The 25,048-nt window shown below is 32.3% G+C and overlaps 2 protein-coding genes and 1 long non-coding RNA gene across 4 annotated transcripts in view; all 3 read left to right on the plus strand.

Annotated features, from left to right (window-relative positions):
- Window positions 1–25,048, plus strand: part of LOC149481158 (uncharacterized) — a 273,145-nt gene that overhangs the window by 80,073 nt on the left and 168,024 nt on the right. The window lies entirely within an intron of this gene.
- The window catches only part of LOC149481159 (MOXD1 homolog 1-like), a 76,062-nt gene that overhangs the window by 18,599 nt on the left and 32,415 nt on the right, over window positions 1–25,048 (plus strand). The window lies entirely within an intron of this gene.
- LOC149481160 (uncharacterized) lies at window positions 3,164–5,085 on the plus strand. Its single transcript, XR_016316962.1, has 3 exons — window positions 3,164–3,639; window positions 4,054–4,190; window positions 4,921–5,085. It is a non-coding gene; the product is annotated as an uncharacterized LOC149481160 (long non-coding RNA).

Here is a 25,048-nt window from a genome sequence, read left to right on the forward strand (position 1 = left end):
TCCTTGAGAAAATATTGTAAGCACTAGCCGAGGACGTAGATAATATATTAGAACATAAATACATTTTAAGTAGTTGTTATATCGTGATTCACACGTGTATGAGATGTTTATTTATTATTTTTATTGAATAAAAAAAATTGAAATATTATTTTTAACCTCTTGTTCGATCGTCATTCTCTATAAACCTCTCGACTGCGATGGAAAATTTAATAGATAATGTAGTAAACTTGATACCTACTCAAATCAAATCACTATTTTCGGCTTAGTTAAAATCTGTGTCTTATCGTTTCTTTAAATACTCCTTCCTCGCTTATTAATCTCTGTATAGTTTCATTCATTATGTATCTAGTAATTATAATGGCTGTTCACTTAAGTCGCAATCGAGAATCAAACGAATATCCTTAACCGCCACTGCTCATATATTATTTGCATCAAAAGCATCAGATCGGTTTTTGCATCTATTTATACTCGGATGATGTAGGTACACACACATAATTTATCAATGTGTGTAATATGTATTTTCTGTTTCCGTTTCATACCCACACATAGCAATTGCTGAGCAAATCTAATTCAGTTATTTGAACTGTTTAAAATATACCTTCCTATTCCGTTAACACATAGCTGGACACAGAGGAGCTTTAAAATCGGAAAATCTGTTAAACATCGGTTTCATCAGTCCATTAACCTGTACAGTGATAAACGATTTACTTTAGTGAAGCAAACCGAATCAGAAACAAGGCCGTTTTGGAAGAGTGGCGTGCTCTGAATAGTTTTAATTACGAGTCGTTTACCATCTCCGGTCATTAACGGTCCGTGGAGATCGGCATGCGTTTGGGTTTGTGCATTGCTCAAATGTGCACAATAATCTTCCTTATTACTGTATTATAATAAATGCGATAGTGGGTTTGCTTGTCTTTCTTTTACGTCGCAAGGCATTTATGATATAAATTTAGTTAGGAGGCAAGATAGTGATATAGGCTAACCGCGGTGAAGACTGAAGCTTCTTATTTACCATGCGATTTTCCTTTACTTTGCGGGCGAAGCTGTGGGCGGAATGCTTACCTTAATAATACCTACTTCATAATAAACGTAAATTGTTAGGTACAGATAGATCGGATTAGCACATTAGCCATTTTTAATCCGAGAACCACGCCAGTACAGTCGCGAGTGAAATACAAATATATACTAGCGGTCCGCCCCGACTTCGTCCGTGGTACATATTTCGCAATTAAAGGTAGCCTATGTTCTTTCTCAGGGTCTAAAGATTATCTGTGCCAAATTTCATCAAAATCGGTCCAGTAGTTTATGCGTGAAAACCATACATACATACATACATACAAACCTTTCCTCTTTATAATATTAGTATAGATGTATTACTATAAAAAGTAAAGTTTATGACTTAATTAACTTTTGAATTAATTTCAATATGTTTGAATGATTTCTAGCTAGAAATAATCATAACTTATTAAATCAATATTTAATTATTATTCACTCTTATCCAAAGCTGAATATTAATATGCTATTATAATAAATTTAATACTTCTTTACATGAGATAAATTATAAACGCAATGAATGAATAAGTCCGTAATCCGGAGGCTTCAGTATTATTTATTCACAGAATACACGAGTACGGTGCATACGCTCTTGATTAATTTTTAATTCATTTACACGTGTTCCTTTGATGGTGGAAAAATAATTAAAATTGTACATCTATTAAAAAATCTATTACGAGTCGCGGCGACACGAAAGGGTTCCGTACAAAGTTTTTATAAGCTAAACAACAACTTATCCAATCAGTCACTTATCCAATGTATGTCCCGTACTAATAAGCTAAAGAGTGTCTTAAAATAATTGGTCACCCATCCAATTAATGACTGTGCCAAACGTTGCTTAACCTCGATTTTTAATTATTTGTTGTTACAGCGGCAACATAAATATGCAAGTACATGCTTACATTATCTCTGAAAATTTCAACTATTTATGTACTCGGTTCATGAGTTACAGTCTGGTGACAGACGAACGGACTGACAGACAGCGAAGCCTCAGTTAGAGAGACCCGTTTTTACCCTTTGAGTACGGAACCCTAATAAAATATAAAAGTGATTTGAAAGTCTAACTGTAGGAGAAATGTTTTCCTTCCGGCGCTCAGTGATTATCCATTTACCATAAGCGGTAACATTTGAATCGGATGCATTTTTTATATTCATTATAAGATGAATGCATTGCATTTTATTTGCTTTCGTTGCAATTTAAATAACTGAGACAACGGGTATATAAATTTTCTTATAGAGAATGTTATCTTGTATTTATTGTATAGGAATTTTATACACAGTTTTTATTTATAAAATAAGTTATTTTATCGTTCAAACGGTCATATAAATAATTTATTTGTATGGATCAATATTGGTGTGAACATATTATTACTCTGTCAATTGTAATCAAGTACCTATTACCTATCCTGAAATTAATTGTACGAAAATAATATCTTGATTAATGAGGTGTCAGGTTAATACACTGACAAATTATAGGTTATCACTTATAATACCACAAGAGCTTCAAAATTATCGGGTATTTTCCGATAGGTTCGTTGCAAACAAATGAAGGAGTCAAGTTTTTAGTCAAGGTTAAAAAATCACGAGCGCGAAGCGCGAGTGATTTTTCCTGAAAAACTTGACGACTTTATTTGTTTGCAGGGAACCTTGAGGGAAATGCCAGATAATTTTGAAGCTCGTGTAGTATTCGGGAGATTTGGTAGTAAATATTTTAGTTTATACCTAAGAGTATCCTTTAATTTTACTTTCTCAGAAGTAAAATTAAACAAGGATTAAGAAACGATAAGGAAAAATCACTTAAATTGAGATGGTATTCTGTAATCTGTATTAAAGGACACTGCCATCTCCCGTTGATCGAAACTCGACCTATTCATTGTAACGACTCACCTGCGTTCCACTACATCGCAATGCATTGGACAATTCTGCATTGAAATACAAGACAACTAGGAAGAGACAACTCTAAAATAGGAACGAGTTGTTTAAGGCGAAATGAGACCCAAAACATACGTTTCGAGCGCACGGAGAATTAATTTTTTTCTTCAAAAACTTTGAATTTGTTTTTTTTTATTTATCGATTTATTTAATTGAAGAGTTTGTTTAGTGACGTTTGGGAACCGAAACACGATTGACAAAATTTGCCTCGATAGAAAAACGTTGTGAAGTTGGCCAAAAATTAAACGGAGAATCAATTTCATTTGGACAATAGTAAAGTAATATCAATGAAATTTTATCCACATCCACTTCCATTCAATTCTTGAGGGACGTACGGGATTAGATTTTTCAATTAATACATCAGTAATTTAAAAAAAATATATTTATAAACTATGAGCAAAAAATTGCGCGCAGGCCGGTCGCTTCCGCCGTTCCGCCTCCTGTTAGTCGACGCCAACGCGTCTTAGAGAGCAGTCCTGTACAACTTTTTCGCGCGGTGCCGTTGTCTACTCGCATACGTGATTTAGTGTTAGTGTTACTAAAGTTTTTCATAAACATGGTGAATTTTGGTGGCCAAAACATTGATGGTGAGAACATAAGGAAGAAAATGTTGCGAAGGCAGATGAAGAAACTACAGTTATTGAATCTAAATAGGTAAGTTTAATGTTTATCATGCTTATTTATATTTATTATGTCTTTCGGTCGCTACAAGTCTAAAGATTTCAACTTCAAATATTTTGATTACTAGGTATATGTTTACAAGTCTAAATTGAGAAACGCATAAATGAAAATCTAATAGTTATTTTTATTTGTAATAAGTAATATTATTTTAGTCATATTTTGAGATTTCATTACCTATTTATGATTTTTGTATTAGTACATATATGTTTACAAAGTCTGAATTTAGCAACGCACAAATCAAGATTTTATAATTTTATGCACTCTGTCTTTATTTTTATTTATAATTTTATTATTGGTATAAATAGGTAATGTTTTAGTTGTTTTTTTGAGATTTCATTTTCCAATAAATATACTACTGATTTGTGTATGTATGTTTATTTCTAATAGCAAAGCGCGACCACGAAAAATCCGATGTGCAGCTTGCAAGCCAGGATGCAATAAAGACACGTTGGTCTTTTAGACCAACCATGATTACCAGAAACTGATGTGGATCTTCAGACAGTTTCACATAGTACTTTTTTTGTGTAAGTTTATTCTTATGTTATTTATTTATAAGTCATAAGATTGAAGATAGTGGAATATTTCAGACTAGTGTAAGTTATCACTGACGGGACCAGTGAGATCGGAAACAATTTTTATTTCAACCCTATTGCGTATAACTTTTTTTTTATGGTATTATAACTATTGTCTGAGGTCTTTCACTGCACCGGTAATTGTAATTTTTTTACTTATTAGATATCATGCAATTTTAGGCGTATTGCTGATCTACTAACAATTCTATACACATGTGAGCAATCCCAAGACAAGGATTAGATAAAAGATATTTATTTATACATATATCAATTCGAATGAAAGTATATATGAGTAATTTTTTAATTTGTTTGTATGAATACTATTTGCATTTTATGCATAAGCATAATGCATAACTATGATGCCGACTTTTTTACGAGATAGGACAATAGAGCGATAAACGAACGGACACAGCTGCGAAATTTTTTACTAATTGTTAGAATAATTGCGGTCAACCGTAAAATTTTGCAAACAAAAGAACGATTTTCTCAGAAAGTTTGCTATGTAAGACGCCGACAATCGAGTTTATTACGGGCTAGGATAATAAAGCGACAAAGGAACTTACACAGCTGTGCAATTTTTTCTAGTTTTGATGACAGTATCTTTATAATAATCGTGGTATTATAAGAGGTATTATCAATTAATTGTTCTCCTATTATGTATAACTTATTATGGTTGTTTCAGCACCTCAATGTACAAGGATAGCTCAAAGTAACGGGCAAGAGACATATTTATTTACGGAACAAGGAGTAGAAGTCGTATCAAGAAGATAAACATTGGAACAATAAAATAGTAACAAAACCAGCATTCGAAAATATCTGATGTTAAGTATATCAAAATGTCGGATATATTTATTCAAAAATAATCAAAATTGTAAATAATATTTTTTTGTCTATTATTGTTTTTCTTTCAATAAATATGATATAAAAACAAAAACCCGTTTTTTAAATCTTTTAAAACCGATAATAATGTAAAAAAAAACAAACGTAAATAGCATTATTCTATTATGTATTTTTATTATCATACTAGCGGTCCGCCCCGGCTTCGCCCGTGGTACATGTTTACGTTTTCTCTACATAAGAACCATCCTCGTACTTGAAGGAATATAATAAAAAAAAGAATTATCGAAATCGGTTCAGCCGTTCTCGAGTTATGCGCTTACCAACACATTTTGCGATTCATTTTTATATATAAAGATTGTACGTAAAGTCCCCATGTCGAAAACCTATAAAATTTGTTTACAAAGATTTGCAAATAAGCTAGTAACGTAGGTAGCGACAATTCTAACAATAACAAATAATTACATCATAAAATAATTTAGTCACAAGCTCATTTTTTGTAACCAGATTTGTACCAATTAAAAATCGACCTTCGTGCAAAGGAACAAAGGTCGATTTTTCTACTTCGATGGGCCCGTTAACGAAAAGACGTTGCCGGATCGCTTTACTCAGCTTTAACCGCGCGAATATTATGAATATAAGTAAAGTTCATTGAACCTCCGTTAGTTCCGTATGTTTCCGTCATCTATTCAGTTGTGTGGCGTGGCGAGGGGATTTTTGTGAAGCGTCCCGCGCGCTCTTATGCTCTTATGGTGCACAAGCATGATTGTATTTCGTCTTAAGGCTAATAACCTTGACCATACTTGACGGATCTCAAATCTCTCCCGCTGCACCTTCTTTTTTCCTCGCATTTTGTATTTAAAAAGATACCAATCAGTGAAACAAAAAATCCTCGTCAGGGAATGTTGTGTAACTGATAATTTATTAAACATAAAATTTTCAGAGCTCTAAGTCAGCAGGTTACGAAGTTTATAGAGTATTTGCGGAAAAATCGATGACCACGGCACATTTTTTTTCTAGAAATCTATTAACTTTGGAAAAAAGTCCTCGCGAGCAATTAAAGATCAAAGACCATCCTATTTTATATATTTTTTTCGGTATTGTGCTTTATGTTGTACCAGACTTTATAGAGGTTGAACATAGTCGAAATTGCCGGGTAACGCCTTAATAATATAGTATAGCTGGTATTCAAGTATATTTTTCATAAATAATTTTCTAATCTATGAAGCTTAATAGTTGTGAAATTGAGTTCAATATTTGCAAGATATTGACTGGAAAAGTAGCAAAACGCTCGTGCTGTAGGTATAGGCCATAATATCGCGTTACGAATAATGCTGAAAAAATTAGAATAAAATCATTCTGAAAACGAATTATTCTTAACTTCAATACCAGTAGTAAAAACAATCCCCAGTTAATTACTTGTAAAGCATTAAAGTTATCTAGCAACCGTTTTTGTCCGCTGGAATGTTCACGGATGGGAGCGCCTTTCGTAACAGTCTTGAGTGCTATTGCAAATGTTTGAACGCCTTAATAGGATTGTACTGCCATTGATTGGTATTGACGTTGGCTACGATTGTAGTACCCTACGCATTATTGTATTGTTTTTTTAAGTTTCTTATACGGTTTTACTTGTTGCTAAAAGACGAAGCATCTTTGAAAGCAAATAACGTTTTAATAAGGACTAATTTTTGATCATAGCTTAGACTTTATTTAAAACAATATAAGTAAGAAATAAACGAATGATACCTGCTTTATTAAAAAAAAATTATTTACCAATTAATTCTTAATACTTTAAAACAAGATGCCTTCTCTACTCCAGTTCCTAGAAATTGATGTTCTACTCTGTTTCATATTAAAGCTACTACAATGGCGCATTATGTAGTTACTAATAACTTAATAAGGCACCATTTCGGTTTTGACACAGTATCGTCGCACAGTATTTTTTTGACCCTTCTTTTGCGACAGCCTAATTTTATTGAATGAATGTATGGATATATACATGACAAACGCAAGAGTAAAACTCCCATGAAGCTCACTATCATACTTTTCGAAAAAATTCAATCTGAATAAAAAGTACCGGTATTTTATATAATTCAATTTTAATTTTTTATTAATTTTTCTACCATTATAACACATTTTTTTGCATTGCGAGCGTCAAGGCTAGCCATAGGGCCAATTTTCGATCCATTCGGGGAAGAGCTGTGACTTCGCAATTTCGAGATAATCGCATAAATAACAAAATTTCATTTCTTTTTTTGTGACTGAACTTTTAAGAATAGGCAAATTATTTTTACTTCAAAACATAGTTATATGTATGGACTACTTCCACAAAAAAAACCGATCGCGAAAAGAGCGGGATTCGCGAGATATTAATTTCTGAAAAAGTACCGGTTCTTTAACGATTTTTTTGTATAAAATCCTAAATCACACTTTATCAATATTTTTATTTCATACTTTCATATAAAGGTAAGTAGGTACCCCAATTACTATTTCTTTTCTTTATTTATATACTTATACCACATTATACTATGAAGAGGATTACATAAATTTGTAAGTTTCCTTGTTTGTAAAATTATTAAAATAAACTTGACCTTGGATTTGGCAGGAAAAAATATGTAGCTAAGGGAGTGAAATGAAATGTGAAAATGTCTAAACTAAAAATACGTCATTTTCATTTGTTAGAATGAGTGAACTGTCTTCAATTTCAGTACAATATGATTCTTCTTCGTTGTGTTCATCTTCTTCTTCATTAAATTGAAATGGTTTCAACATTTCGATAACAGCAGAGGGCAAAGGCAATTTTTTCATACTGTTTTGGCGCATACTCAAACGTGTATTCGATATAACTGGATCGGACGATTCCAATGCCCTATGAAATAAGTCTTCCATTGTGTGTTTTCTGTCGTCTTTTCGGCTGTGATGTTCGCGGTCATATCGCCAATATTTATTTCTGGACTCTCCAGCTTGTTCGGATAAAACACCTACGGGCAGTACCGAGTTTTCTATAATTTCTTGGCCGTGAATAAGGATTTTGTGCATTGTCGTCGTCATGGGGTGCCAGTTGTAATTAGCTACATATTTTTTGGCTAAATTTCTGCAAAAAATTCCGAACTTCGTTGAGTCTACCGGTAGACCGCAGTTAATTGCCACTAAAATTACGTGTATGTCATCTACAAGCCATCTACTTATTCCTAATATGTCTGCAAATATGCCGCGACTTTCCTCATTAGCGAAAACTCTTCGAGCAGTATTTCCGTCATTAGTTGTTCCAGAGTTCGGACGTACAACATCTACTAGTATACCCAGACGATCCCGTATTTGCGCCTGAATTGTTTTTTTTCGGTCTTCAGTAATTATGCCCGCAGGTGACAACTTTGAGACTCGCCACTGTCTTACTCGGGGGTCATTTTTGTATCCCAAGTGGAGTAAGAACTCTAGAAATCTTATAAATGCATGAAGAGGGCTCAGACCATTTTTTATAGCTTCTTTATTAATTTGTGTAGAGAACGCCAAATCCAGGTCATTGAATTTAGTTGCTGTCAACCCGCAAATTGGACACCTTAGTTGAGAAAAGGTATTGTTGATGATATTGTACACCTTGCCATCTATTATACTTAATGTAAGATTACAAATAGTTTTTACTATGAAGCCTTTTGATGTGGCTGCTGCGATAGGGGACAAATTTTTTAATTGTTGTTCAACGTACTGTTTTTCTCTGAGAATAAGAGACTTTGACTCTTTTCTATATTGAATATGTAGAGGCCTGCAAGAGCGATATGATTGAGGTGTTGGATTTACCCAGAGAATTTGACTGCTGCACGTTTCCATGACCTTTAATGGTACGAAGGTTGTGGCAAATATAGTATTTTCATCATACAAAGGATCTTGGGGTGCCTTCTGCTTATATAATGATTGGCCTGTGCTGCCGTCAAAGCCCCAAGAGCCTTCAAATTTACAAGACAATTCGTCCAAATCCATTCGTTCGCAATACGCATTAATGACATCATCACAGAGACTTACAATTCTTTTAAATGTGTGTGCAAGCAGACCTTGTAGCGAAACAGAAGCTTCAACTTCATTTGCCAAGACTCCATCCTCTGGGTAACACTCCAGTTTTGCTTTTGCTACAAGTCTGTACGGTGGAAAAGCTTTAAAACCTCTTTTATTTAAATCTTGTTGTAAAAATTTATATGTTTCGACACTATATTTTCGGTCAATAAGTATACCAAGCGCTTCTTCTGGAGAGTATGGATTACTGTACTGATTTATTTTTGCCAACACTTCAGTTGATTTATTTGCAGACTCCAAACATATCTTTATCACAGCTTCTAAGTCATGGGCACTTTTTTTGCTTAGTTTTTTGTTGTCATGAGATTTAATGACTTTAGTAAATGATGAAATCAGTTTTGCTGATGGTTCATTCTGAATCAATAATTCTAGTGATTTTTGTTTTCTAAGTTGCGTTCGTTTATGAAGTTTTGCATATTCTTCATCTTTATTACAACAGGCAATTTCACGCAAGACCAAGCGATGAGGATCGGGAACTATTGGGTGTTCATCGGCTACCTCAGATGGCACGTCCAAAACCATAGGCGATACATCCAAGACGGCAGGTGGTACATTCACAACCTCAGAAGGTTTCGAAATGACATCTTGAGGAAGATCATTTATAAAAGGCTTATTCAACCAAGCGTTATTTTTTTTTCGAAATTGTGACAAAATTCTGTTGCTATCGTTATATCTTTTCTCAACTTTGTTGATAAAACGGTTTATAGCAATGTTAAAATTTTTCTCCTGTGGTTCTGAAAGGGGTGTATTTAATATAGTTGCAAAAATCGATTTTACAAAAATATTCCTTTCCGATTTGGATAAGTCAAACGGTTTTCCATAGCGACCATGGAGTTTTTTACTCTCTTGATCCAGATATATGTATATATCATATCGAGTTAGTGTATGGCAGCCTGTTTCTACATCTAGCCTGTATGAGGCCACCTCCGAAGGATAAGAGGTTCCAGCTACAGCGTTATCCATAGCCTTTACGTATACAAAACTGTATGAATGGCAGTGAAAGTATTTAATCAAATAAAATAATTGGATTAAAGAAATTAAAAAACAAAGTAAAAAAGAAAAGTCAAAAATCAACAACCAATAAATGGCTTTACAAAACGAAATAGAAGATTTAATTAGGGTTTTGACCCACAACCAACCAACTGAAACGGTTGGACCGATAAAACCAACCGATTTTTCGTTTAAAGCGGATAAAACGCTAATTCAACCAACCTTACTTTTCAAACTACCAACTTTACTTTTTTTTACTTATTTCTCCAAACCAATTAACCCAACTCATGGAAATCAGCTTACATCTTATATGTAACTAACAAAACATTTCAATAGCGCGATTCAGCGCGCAAAAGCGCCCTCTAGTCTGGATTGCGAAAACTCCACACACCCCGATAATGTCAACTAATAAGTTGAAATAAATAGTCGTAATCTTGATATCTAGTGCCTAGAGAAAGCAATTTCAATTGATGGATGAGTTGAATAAAAAAAATTTGAACTATTTATTTTTATTTATCTAATTAAATGTCATCCGACCAAACAAATAGAGAATTTATTGAAAGTCTTTTAAAGCAAAAACATTTTTATTATAACACCTTATGTCGCGATAAACGCTAAATAACATCAATAAAAAAATAATTAAGATTAATTTGTAAATGATGTAATTTTACTGCATAAAGAAATTTTGTTTAATTTTAACTCAATTTTTTTTATAACTTTTTTATTTTTTATATTTTGTTATAGACACTTCAATTTACTAACAATATGTCTCATCAAATTTTCTGTAGTATTCCGTCATCTGAGAAACGCAACTCTATATAAGTTCAATTTATATTGTGGATTTTATACAAAAAATTCGTTAAAGAACCGGTACTTTTTCAGAAATTAATATCTCGCGAATCCCGCTCTTTTCGCGATCGGTTTTTTTTGTGGAAGTAGTCCATACATATAACTATGTTTTGAAGTAAAAATAATTTGCCTATTCTTAAAAGTTCAGTCACAAAAAAAGAAATGAAATTTTGTTATTTATGCGATTATCTCGAAATTGCGAAGTCACAGCTCTTCCCCGAATGGATCGAAAATTGGCCCTATGGCTAGCCTTGACGCTCGCAATGCAAAAAAATGTGTTATAATGGTAGAAAAATTAATAAAAAATTAAAATTGAATTATATAAAATACCGGTACTTTTTATTCAGATTGAATTTTTTCGAAAAGTATGATAGTGAGCTTCATGGGAGTTTTACTCTTGCGTTTGTCATGTATATATCCATACATTCATTCAATAAAATTAGGCTGTCGCAAAAGAAGGGTCAAAAAAATACTGTGCGTCGTAACTATATTAATTTTCTCACGGAGAGATGAATGGGCCATGTATGAATTGAGCGTGTGAACCACAGATCAAAGAAACTAAAGGGAGATATGGTTAGGGGGCGGGGCCGATGTCGCAGCAATATGCCCAAAAAAAGAACACATGCTGTTTGTTGCATTCAGTTGACGTTCGACCGTCGGCCGGGTATTATTTGACAATGCCGTGTTGTTCCGTTAAAGTTTGTAAAAACCGAAGTGAAACCAGCAACTTTAAGTCAAATGGAATCACATACCATCGGTAAGTACTGAAAATTATACGATTTTCTTACTAAAATTTCAAAAACAATATTACGTAGAGTGATTTCTTGTCTTCATTATGTGACAGAAAAACAGTCACAATAATTTATGTAAATAGTTTACAATGCTTCTTCTGTACGTGACTCTATTCAAACGCGAAGTTCGAATACCGCAATGTATAATGAACATAATAAAGCTAACAAAACGTTCGATCGTGTAGTACAGGCCGCTGCTCGCGGTCGTTAGTTGAGGATGCGCGTCGAGTGTGTCCATGTCGATAAGATTCGGATTTTTTATCGTATTATGTATTATTTTACTACCTTATTTTTATATCATAATGTATTACTATTAGCTTAATATCTGATTGTATTATTATTATTTGATAGGTACTCGAGCAATAATTTTATAGTAATTATTATACATGGATTAAAAAAAGAAGTCACTTATTTCATACTTATATTACTTTACAATAAGTCAATAGGCAATGCTTTATGTACTTCATCACCATGAATGCTACCATCAAGGTGTCCATTTCTATTTTCTACGTAGTTACTGTATTGCCTATAAATTGTTTTAATTTTAACGTTTCTCATTTTATCGACAAGCAATCCCTATCGTAAACGCATATCTTGCGGCTGTGTGGTGCTTTATACGTACGTCACTTACAATCTAGTGTGCGAACGAATAGTCGCTCTCAAATTTTTGTGTGATGACACGCACACAACGCGAAGTATTGTTTTTATTTTGTTTACTGTTGTGTGCGTAAATTTGTTATGAGACACAGGTTTCGTACTCAGCGCAAGCGATTGGCATCTCTCTAGATCTCTATGGTGTGAACCAATGTATAAAGGGCGTACGATCTATACTAATTTTATAAAGGTTTTTGGTTGAATACGCAATTTTGGGTAGTTGTTCGTGTTTTGGTGTTGTATGGAACATGATGAGACATTTAGGTTGTATAAAATCAAGCTACGACCTACGATAAGAGTATTTAAAAATAAATGTTGCAAATTACTATTAAGATGTAGAAGGACATAGCTAGACGTACCTTTAATAAGACAGTTAATAAAATTATTCATTTATGTTAAAAATTTATTGTGAAATGTCAAGACGAAGTGAATGAAAGGGGAATCAAGTGGACTATTATTAGACTTGCCTATATAATGTAGAAAAACTGATAGGTTAAGAAATATTCATAATTTTATAAAAGGTTATCACAGAAAAAAATACATGTATAATGAATCAATAAGTATGTGAACAAAGCATGGATATCAGCTGTTTATGTTGACATAATTTAATTCATTCGTGAACCCTCCTTGTTGTATGTTTGTCAGTAAAGTAGTAAGCAAATACTACTTAGATGAGTATTGAATTATATAAATATTGATTATGAAACCCGATCTGGGTTCTAAAATACAATACCTAATTAACTAATATTAAAATAATGTAAAAATATTCTCTGAAAACTGTATAACTATTTACTCCAGGTACATTTTTTTATCATAAAATTATAAAATGGGTAGAACCAATTCATATATTCCCACAGAAAAGAAGTCATTGGTTTTGTCTGCAGTAGTCTGACAAGCACCATTTGTCACCTTTTTAAGTGTTCTTGTATAAATCACTTTGTACACATGCAAATATTTATTCATAAAGAGGTTTATCTTCATCTTAAGAGCTGTAGCACTCAGAGATCTTTAAAGCATGACACATCATATTTTAGTAATAGCTGCTTGATTATGTTCACTTGTATCTCAACAATCTACAGATTAGCATAGAAAAAGTTAAAAGTAACTCGTATATTTACGACACAAAATCAACTCAACTCAACATCTAAAACATTTGGTCTTTTTAGCGGGTCTTTAAAATATATTAAGCTCAAATTACTAGCAGTTTCTCCACACCCTTTCAAATGCTCGACGAAGCCGCACCGACACGCATCCAGCACCTTCGAATTTCTCAAACACCCGTAAAAAGCACATGCCACATCAAATGACTACTTAATCCGCGAGAGGAACAAATCGATTTCGTGGATCTAAAAACGATTCGCAAGAAGTGGCCTGGAATGTCACGAGGTACACGGCCGTTGATCTCGACGCGTGCTTCTGAATTTATACCATTTCGGTGTATGTCGCTTCTGGTTCTATTGATCGATGACTTCATTGATTTCTACGAATTTTCCAAAATGTTAATTTGCATTGTCATGTTGTCTGCGATAGTGATCGCTTGTAATTGCGTTATTTGAATGCGTAAGGTGTTTAAGTACTGTTCACTTAGAATGTAAAAAAACAATCTAAACTTTAATGGTATTTTTCGTTGCTTTACAAAACTCTTTAATTAACCGTAAATTAAATTCTTCTTACGCGTATATGTCGCGCGACTGCATTTCCGGAATTCCAGCTGTAAGATAAAACCCATTATTGTCTTGGCATTTTATTATTAACTATAAATTTTGCACCTTTAAATACTTAAGGCGCAGGTTACCTACATTGCGAGCTGACATTGTGATTCTTAATTACTTAATTCGATCTTTAATTTACTTTTTGCAGTCATATTGGAACTAATAAAAAGAACGAAATAAACTTTCGTCAGATGCGCTCACAGATAGATACATACTTGTTTTTGTGAAAATAGTCATGAATTTCTAGTACTTTCAAGTCCACGAATGCTATTCAAAGCTCTAATTTTCAAAGGACATCTGGCTAAGCTATATACCATACCGTTCAGCTCACATTATGACCTGACCTTATAAGTACTTACTACTTATAGTCTTCCTAGCAGATGCTCTCATACAAAAGAATGCTGGAATGCCACCAGTTCAGGTGTCCTTAGTTCAACGATCCTCAAGCACGTGCTTTAATACCAATATAGGGATATTTAAAACCAGTTTTGCAGAAGTTAATAACAGCTATAAACATTATACCTTATAATTATCTTGAGAATTGGGTTGATTAGTAAATAAATACGGTTCAATTAGATAATACTTTATGCTACGTTGTGAAATAGCACTAATTGGAAAATGAATTTCTAAGTTTCTCGTTGATAAAGGTGCGGTCAAGTGATTTTGAAATGTATAGCTACAAAAGAATATAAGACATAATTATGTGTGTAACAATGTTAAACTCTGGCTGTATATTTGGTATATTTCTTGTTGTTTATAATCATAACAACATGTTCATTACAAACTTTACAATAATTCAATATTGGCTCGTAGATTTCGTATTGAAAATTAGACATTTTGCATACCGCCCACACTGCATTACTTACACAACATGTAACTCATAAATTATCATTACCTCCAATAACCTTGTGCATTTACCGAAGCATTAATGCTTTCCTAACGCTTTGAATTACAGCATTTCGCCTACAAAATTCCCATGCAGAAATCCGAGAATTTTGTTATTGAGGCATTAAATTTCAAGAGAAACTAATCGAAGCCGTCACCTGCGTCCACATTGTGCAGATTCAACATTATAGCTATTTCTATCTTGTTTGTATGCGTCATTATTGAATTCTAGTTTTAGACATTTAATTTATTAAAAAAAAATCAGTTAAGCTTTAAAAATAGAAAAATACGAAAAATAATAGAGCACCTACTTATACTTATACAGTCTGTACAGTCACAGAACTTCAATATTTATGTGTGTGACCAAAAAAAGACCTATACAATAGAGTAATAGACCATACCATATATCTATACCATAGACCATGTTACAAAATACATAAAATTATAAAGCGGCAAGCTTATTTAAAACTTGATAAAAATCTAAATGAGATAGATCTAAACTAAATAATTGTTCATGTTCGCATCTGTCAAAGACAACCTCACACATTCTGATGAGATGTAATTACATTAATTGTGATTATCGTGAGAAATAAAGAAAACAATAGAAATGACAATAGACAATCCCAGGAAATGCATTATGTAGAGATTGTCGGCTTACGATCGATTAAACTTTTTACAGTTCCATGTTTAACATTTTTAACGTTGCCTTTGATGTTATCCGCAGTTTTTACTAATGTAGGAGAAAAATATCCCGTTGAAAAGCGTTTTTTACTTTTGGGTTGAAATAAAAGCTTATAGATAATCACGTGGGATAAATTGCATTTAGCATTGCAACTTGATTTACGTCATCCGATTATTCATCGCATTTTAAACAAAACAAAGCTTAGTAATAAACGAAAGTAAACCATTGAAACGTACAGGTTACGTACAGGTACTGACTGGTCCAAATAACATAAAAGAAATCTGATACGATGTTTTATCTACTGTTTTTATTCACGTTGTAGAGCCTTTGTTTTTAATTAAACGTAACTAAAACACCACAAAAGCACGAAGTAACGCTTCAAGAGGACACATTTGGGTCGCAGTCGGACCTTGTGAAGAATTTTCAGCGCGTAATTCCAACAAAGAGGTCTATAAAATACTAAGTTTTAGAAGGGACGTTTTAAGAGCGCTTGTTCTAAAACCTATTAATATTAGAAACACGAAAGTTTGTAAGTATGTATGTTTGTTACTCTTTCACGTTAAAACTACTTGACGGATTTGGATGAAACTTACACGAATAAACATCATCGTAACAACACATGAGCTATAGAAATAGGTAGGTACTTGATTTTAGCACAGCTAGTTGTTTTTAATATAACTATTAACAACATAGCACATAGTATAGCAAAATTTTAAGTGGGTAGAATCAAATTTGTAATCGAAACTATACTCTGTTTGTTTCTATAAAATATACGTTTGTTATCGAACGGTTAATATAATATTATGTATATAAAGGGTTCTGTTGTTCTTAAACCCGCATATTACGTGCTTTGTTTTGTGCAACCATTAATTTCAAGCTTTATTACTTATTTAATTATAAACGTTAAATTTTATGTTTTGTATGAAGAATATAAAGTTTCGACTTAAAGTTGAACTCTTATATCGATGTTTAAACCACGATAGTTTTAAAGAATATTCATTCAATAGGAGCTTTGAAAGTCGATACTTTAATATGCAGGTAATCTTCAATATATTACTTTTAAAACACAGGAAACGTGTAAGCTTCTTATACTTAACTTCTATGGCTTCATTTACTTAAGAATATGATTTTAAGTTTCAAAGGAAAAAATCGTTAATAATTCATTCTATTATTAACTACCTACTAAATTCAACTGTAGGTATATAGAGGTAGGTACTTCAATTATAAAGCCTGATTGAAAGTTCTTAGATTTTGTACAAAGTTATTGTTGAAACCTTTCTGCGGTTTTACGTAAATTACAGGCATTTATACACGTCTGTCTATATTAACATTTTTTGAAATTTATAAAGTCAAATTACTAATCGCAAATCCATACAGAGATCCTATTAACCTTAAAACTTGTATCAAATACCTTGATTAAATAACATCAAAATATTTCATACTTCATCTAAATACTTAGCTCACTAGACCTAAATATCAAATAGTTATCTGCACAATATCGATTTTCCTACTAAAAGCCATTTTGTAATTAATAATTCTCGTCATAGGTGAATTGGGATGCATTAATTGAAGACTTCTAAATGGTCATATCCGTTTATAAAACGACCATTCTGTGAATTAGACTGATAAGATAGGGAATAATGTGCCATTTTTAAGGATAATTTTAATTACAATTAACGGAATGGCTTATTTATTTGAAAATCACTCGTTGAAGAAACTATACAAAATAGAGCAGGCGAAACCTAGGAATGTAGGTTGTAGTTGTTCTTTTAAAATTATATGAATTCTACAAAAAATTTCAACTTTTTTTTTTTTTATTAATTACAATGATATCTTTAAAACTAAATAAAGCATATTATTATTAGATACTAGCGGTCCGCCCCGGCTTCGCCCGTGGTACATGTTTACGTTTTCTCTACATAAAAACCATCCTCGTACTTCAAGGAATATAATAAAAAAAGAATTATCTAAATCGGTTCAGCCGTTCTCGAGTTATGCGCTTACCAACACATTTTGCGATTCATTTTTATATATAAGATTACCGATAATATGCTATGTTCCCTATAGGTCCTTGTATTCCACCTGAAATAAAACGGAATTGAACTTTTGTAATAATATTCTGCACTACCTTTTTACAAAATATAAATTCATATTCTTGTTTATTAAAATAGTCGTTTGGTATTTGAAAATTGGTATTGGACTTCCCATCTGCAGTTATTGAGTTCAACCAATTGGATTAGATAATAATTGGAAGTGAAACAGAATATCGCAAAATATTTAAGTTATTTTGACGTTGAAACAATTTGGAGATATTAGGTATGCATTTTTAAGTCCTTACGACTACACTGTATTATCATAACAATATTGTTATAATAATGTAAGTATACAATAGAACGCTATTCAAGCTATTCAAGATAAACGCAAGAGCTTTTAACTAAGGGAACACTAGCAAAAACAGTTCATACACAGTGCTATCAAAATACTCCTTTACTCCTAAGCCGAGTAACAACATAATATGTAATTTCGCCCAGAACAAAGGGGTAGCTCATTTAATATTATGTTTGTATGTAACTGACGTTTGAATTCGAGCTTACAGCGTTCACTGTGAAAATTGTTTAAGTGCTTTCTGTTTAGTTGGAGCGAAGTCGTTTTAAAACATGACGATCTACGCATCGCGATTGTTCCTTTAATTTTAAAATGTTTAAAACCTCGTTTTTGAGTCTGAGTTTTTTACGTATTTTAATGGAGGTAAAATTTTAAGCACACAGTTTATTTTGCGTAGTTGACGGACAACGAAGATTCATTGAAACAAACTTCTTTTAAATGACTAAGGATTTGCTGTCTTTCCCGCTTTACACAGCACACTATGATCAAAAATACTCATTATCGACGCATCTTATCATCAAAAACTCACACTTCATTTGACTAAACGTTATTCGTGATGTTCAGTGTAACCGTTACGAATTAACAATCATTCTAACAGTTATTAAATCGGCAGCAATAATTAAAGCTCTCGTGAGAACGTTTGGACAATTCGCTGGTAAGTGCTAAACGTATAATGTTTTGTTTTACCGAATTTTATAGAATCTTTTGTTATGGCTTTGATCGTAGTCTGAAGAACATGAGTATAAAGTATTTTTTTAATGTGAGGTAACTTATGGACGATGTAATTAAAAATAAATATATTATTTGTGATGTTTTACCTTTCCTTTATACGTTACGTTATTAAATTATGAATGTTTTGGTTAAGTAGGTAATGTTTTTTGAAATTCATATTTCTAAGAAAATTATTTCAATGAAGTACCTACCTATTCTGGAGTTAGGCAATGATATCTAGGTAAATATCGAGATTATTACAATTACAGACTGCTATTGTAGCAATCTTAAGTCAATATTACGCATTCAAGTTCCTCCAAAGGCTTCTCCATTAAACATTGGCTAATACTTTTGTAATTTCACCTCTCAAAGTAACAATTACACCACCGTCCAAAGTGTGGGCATCTCTATACTAATATTATAAAGCTGAAGAGTTTGTTTGTTTGAACGCGCTAATCTCAGCAACTACTGGTCCGATTTAAAACATTATTTCGGTGTTAGAAAGCCCATTTATTGAGGAAGGCTATAGACTATACATCATCACGCTAAGACCAACAGGAGCGGAGCAATGCGGGTGAAACCGCGGGGCACAGCTAGTTCGAGTGTATTTTTCAGAACACGATATTATTACAATTACGATCCTTTCGATATTCTCTATGAAAACAAAGCGCCGCTGTTCCTCTGTGTTTGTTGGATCAGTTTCTGTTTGAGTTATTCGATCTTCGATAACAGTTATTTGTTTGTTCCCTCTATGAAAGGAATATCTTCGTAACTCTGTTATGAGGCTAGTTCGTAGGACGAAAAGGATTTTATAAAGAAAAAAACATACCGCCCGAATTGATAACCACCTCCTTTTTTTGAAGTCGGTTAATAAATTATTGTAGTTGAGTAGTATTTGATGTTTTTACGTGTAAATGTACCTAATTAGAAAGATGCTTTTCATATCATGCAATTTTTTTTATTTCCCAAGTATAAAAAAATAAAAATAATGTGACGCATAATGTAACATTTTGTACAAATCTTTTATTAAATTAGGTACCTACCGTATAAATTATGATGATTAACCATCAACCCAAAGTAAAAGTAATTTCACATAAAATAAATTAAATTTGGATGATAATCATGTAGGTACAGAAAATGACAATGACATTTACTTTTTAATCAGATTTTTATGAGAAAACTGTGACTTCCCATATTTGTGAAGTAGCATCCGCTCAAAAATTCATATCCTGTTGAAGCAATGGCTAAGTATCACTTAAGTATGTTTATAACTTAATGAGACGAAGTTTTTCCTACATAATATACTTGTACTTATGTACGTAATAAATAAACATGAATTTTAATATTTTCGTTTATAATAATATAGGTAGGTATACATTTTGTTTTTGTCTTGTATTAGCTCAAAAAGTGATTACAATCAACAATGTTTGTGGTTTGTTAATAATTTGTACATTGTGGCTTTTACGCTTGAATTCCATACTTCAAATGAAATTCACATTTTAATTAACCACTTTACCCTCGTGATTGTATCTATTAACGAAAACAATAATTGTATAGGTATATATTACACTGCCATTGGTTTTATTTATAAAAAAATACAAATTTCATCCTAATGAAAGCGAACAAGACAGACACAATATTTATAATACACTAGCTTTACACACAGTGCTCCGCTCCTGTTGATCTTAGCGTGATGATATATAGCCTATAGCCTTCCTCGATAAATGGGCTATCGAACACCGAAATAATTTTTCAAATCAGATCATTAATTCCTGAGATTAGCGCGTTCAAACAAACAGACAAACTCTTCAGCTTTATAATATTAAGTATAGATATCAGTATGGATTAGGTAGGTACCTTTTATTTTTTTTTAAGTGGGGAAATCTTGCATAGATACCCACGGCTTCCGGGGAAAGGGCCATGGGTTATGTCGGATTCTTACCGACCAAAACCCCACTGTATTCCGTCAAGCCGCATCAACGACGGGGCCACGGGTATAGGTAGAATTCGTCCGTGACCCCATCAGCAGCCTAGCTTATTTTGTTTTGCTCTACTATAAATTAACATCACTAATACGTACAGAATGTATAGTTTAATTGTATTTGCCCAATCGTGTGTTATTTAATGCATCTATTACGGTAATGTATTGTAATGGTAGTCGGGTAGGTATATCGGAAATGGGAGCTTCTTAATTAATGTACCTACCTACCTAGTACAATATAATGTATGTATATCTCGTTAAAGATATACAATAGGTATATCTATTATTTATTATATCGCTCATTTGCTTCTATAACGTGACAAAGTCAAAATCTCAATTGTTGGGAAAACGCATTTGAAAGTTTAAAATTCCTGTAACTTTTTAATTATTATGCTTAGACTATTCAGCTCAATACAACATATTAAAACGTTCTCGTTTTTTTGAATCAAATTGTATTCAGAACAATAAGTCGGTTATTAAATTTATTATGATTATTTATTTCAGAAAGGGCCCTTCTTGTTGCGTTTTTCTTGTTAAAAGTGTGCAGTATTGCGTTACAAACAGATATGTATCATTTTTCTTGAAAAAACAATTGAATAAAAATCTAAAAATTTACAAGTTATGTCGTATTGTTACGTTTTATTGATAATCAGTTATCTAAATGTATTGGAAATTTTAATTAAAACGTGTTACTGTAGTAGAAATCTTTTTATTTTTGTACTTTGTTTTACAAAATGAAAGATATTTTTGCGAAATTATTGTGTAACTTTCTCTGAAATACAAGTAATATACACATTAAAAAAAAAATATACAATTATAACCAGACATTAATATTTTTTGTTTTACTTTTACTCACAAACGTTGGCAATTATAATATTACGACCCGCCCCGAATTCGCACGGGTGCAATCCTGATACCATCGATTTTTCTGAAGACTTTTTCATGTGTTAAATACTTAGTAGGTAAATTATTTTGATAAGTCTCGTAGGGTTCAGAATGCGTTTGCAATGCAGGCGGAAAATAATGTAATTATTTACAACATCACATTAGAAACGTCAAAAATAACAGTTCATTCACCTATTTATGGATGCTATTATACAATATACATATAAACCTTCCTCTTGAATCACTTTATCTGTTAACAAAAACTGCATCAAAATTGCAAAACGCATTCGGCCGGGGAAAACGACTTCGTTTTATATTTTGCTTATCTCAGTAATATTAGGAAACTAATCTTTATTGCGGGTCCCGGTCAAACATAAATCAAATAAACATATTAGCAAAACAAATCACAGGTTCTTGTCTCGAGACAGCTTCTTGATCTCTCCTAAATTCCAGTAATCTTTCAGTATTTCACGGTGTTGTTCTTCGGAAAAAAAAATTGACACTTGAAAATGCAGGTTTCCTTGCAGGATTCTCTTTTAGTTGACGGGGCGGCACAGTTTTTTTTGTGATGCTTTCGATTCGTAGGACTGTCTTGCATTTTTTAACTGATTTGTAATATTTTTTTTTTCATATTTCTTTATTCAGTGGTATTTTTTACTCGTTTATGCTATAAAATAAATTGATTGTTTAATTCATTTGTATTTCGAGAATCGGTATGATGTTTTCGTTTTTCTAACTTAAGTGAATGTAAAATAAAATAATTTGGAAAATCCAAAAGTGCACGCCTCATAATTTTTTTTTAATAAATATTTATTAATTATTATTTTTGTTTATTTAATAACAATTAAACCACATCGAATCAGACCCTGAAAAATGAAAGGGTTCTATTCCTGAGCATACTCAAGCGTAAGAGAAAAAAAAAGACTCGATTAGTAAAGTATTTCGGTCGCTATCGTGTTAACAAGAAAAAGGATCCGCACATACAGACACACGGACGTCCAAGACAGAACTTTTTTAAACTGTTTTTAACTAGTTTAAATAACAAAAATGACATCAAAAATATCATGAACGTTAAAAATAGTGTTTTTTCTTAATATGTGTGTGTATGTATTATCTTACAAGTGCAATGTATGATACATAAAGACATTTTAAGTTTGAAAAATCAGATGTTTTGCGCGAAGTGACAGTAGTACCCACCTCAACGCTTCGCTTATGAGGCGTGCAATAATGAATATTTTCTCGTACAAGATTTACAAGCTTCCTAGACCGTGATTCCATCTGAAAAATAAATTAAGTAATCAGACAACATTTTTATCATTTATAATGCAACATTGTAGCGTATTCGTTGTAAAAATGTATTATTTTTTATCAAGAATGTGTTAACTTGAGATAACCAACATAAATACCAAACATTTTGTACTTTTATTATCAACTGTAACGGAACATCTTAAATTAACCAACAAAAAACATTGTTTATTTCAGCAACAACGGGACAATCCTATGTAAACCGTAGCATGCGAATACTATTTTTACTACAATAATGACCCACATACAAATGTCCCGTTATAGCTGCAAATATAAATCAGTAAAAAAACAAAAAGCTGTACTTACCTTTCAGCAAAACCGTGATACAATAAGCTGTTACGTTTTTACCGCAATCGGGCAGCAGTTTCCTTCTCAAGGGAGCAGCGACAACTGACTTAAACCGTTCTTGCATTAAATTCAAGAGCAAAAAGAGATTTCGCTAAACCGATAGTCGCCGACCTTTTCCCTCATAACTCGGTCATTTTTGGAGCTAGAAATATCGCGTTTTAGCAGCAGGTAGAGCGCGATGCGACGGATTCTACTGTATCATTATTCCATAACGATACATATGCTCGTTAACACGTTCTTGTCGCAAATGAGCGATATATAAATATTATGTTATAGAGAAATTGTTTCATTTATAAATAAGGTAAATAAGGTTGGATTACAGGGACATTTATTAAACTATAATTTTAAATTAAAACTTGTCATTGAGCGTGTGTTAACAGAATTTCTGTTCTTTTTAATGTAGGTGAATTGTTATTTTGATAGTATTACATTTAGAAAATTATCTTCTTTAAATTACATAAAATGTTTCATATTTTGTTCGGTTTTGTATGTAATTTTCTTAGTCAGCTGCTACCGAAATGTTTATTTATCTGCTTCCAACGTCTATGTTTAAAAATAGGTTCGTTCGACTTAACTTATTAACACGTTTACCTTTTTAGAGCGACATATCCTCATGCAAATGAAAACCATTAGCTTAAATTACTCCAAGACGTAACGTGTGTACAGTTTGTGTACCAATTCATACCACTCTGAAAATAAAGTAATGTTACATGTACATTGCATCGTTTGAATGTAACATACAAGTTAATTTCCGTATACACGCAGTAATGGATACGAACTAATTTGAGTTATGGTTTTAACATGCTGAAATTGCGAATATAATTCGATATCGTGCAAATGAAATCGTTAATATGTTATCGTGGTATTGCTTAATATGATTTAGACTGTTGGGATACAGGCATATATACAAAAGATTTCTTTGAACTTATGAAATAAATTGTGTAATGAACCTATAATCTAAATAAGATCATCTAGGTAATTTGTTATCAAATACTGAATATCTAATTATAAAGTTAGATCCCTATTCATGAACTTTGTCAATAAATAAGCCTATCTTTGCTTAGCATTGCAAACATATAGCTCACATTTATCCAATTTTATAACGTTGAGTATTCTTCAAGTGTATTTGCTATAGGTATGCTATAGTTTTTCTCTATATTCTATGTCAAGACGTTGACCTCTCTACATCTAGTAAATTACTTTCTCGCAAACGTTTTCGTCCATACCACCCATACAACCATATTTTATACTCGTATCGTATATGAAATCGTGTTTATTTTGTAAATTCAAGCTGCATGCACACAATTTGCATATAACAATGACTTTCAAAAGTTCAGCATCGCGGAGTTCGTATATATTGTACGAAATCAAATTTATCCATTCGAATACAGTGCTTTGAGACAGATATTTAATAAAATCTTCAATTTATCTGGTAACTAGATAGTAGATATTTATGTAAATTGCTTTACTGTTATTTATTATTCTGCTAAGAACTAATCTTATTCGAAGCAGAGATTTCGGGGGGTTAAGTTGTCTATAAGTATAAAATTCATGTCGTATGTATAAAATTCTACCAAAAATAGTATTAAGTATTCATTGTCCAATCTGTTTTATAGTTATTTAAATATATCCCAATTCCCAATATAAATCATAAATTGCTAATCACTAAAATAAACATGAATTTTCCCACCTGAATAAATACGTGTAAAACTAAAATATTGTAATTA

This window comes from Colias philodice, chromosome 17, assembly GCF_061535455.1.
Source record: "Colias philodice isolate Cphi_HAF_F1 chromosome 17, ilColPhil1 Martin Lab GWU primary, whole genome shotgun sequence".
Lineage (NCBI taxonomy): Eukaryota > Metazoa > Arthropoda > Insecta > Lepidoptera > Pieridae > Colias > Colias philodice.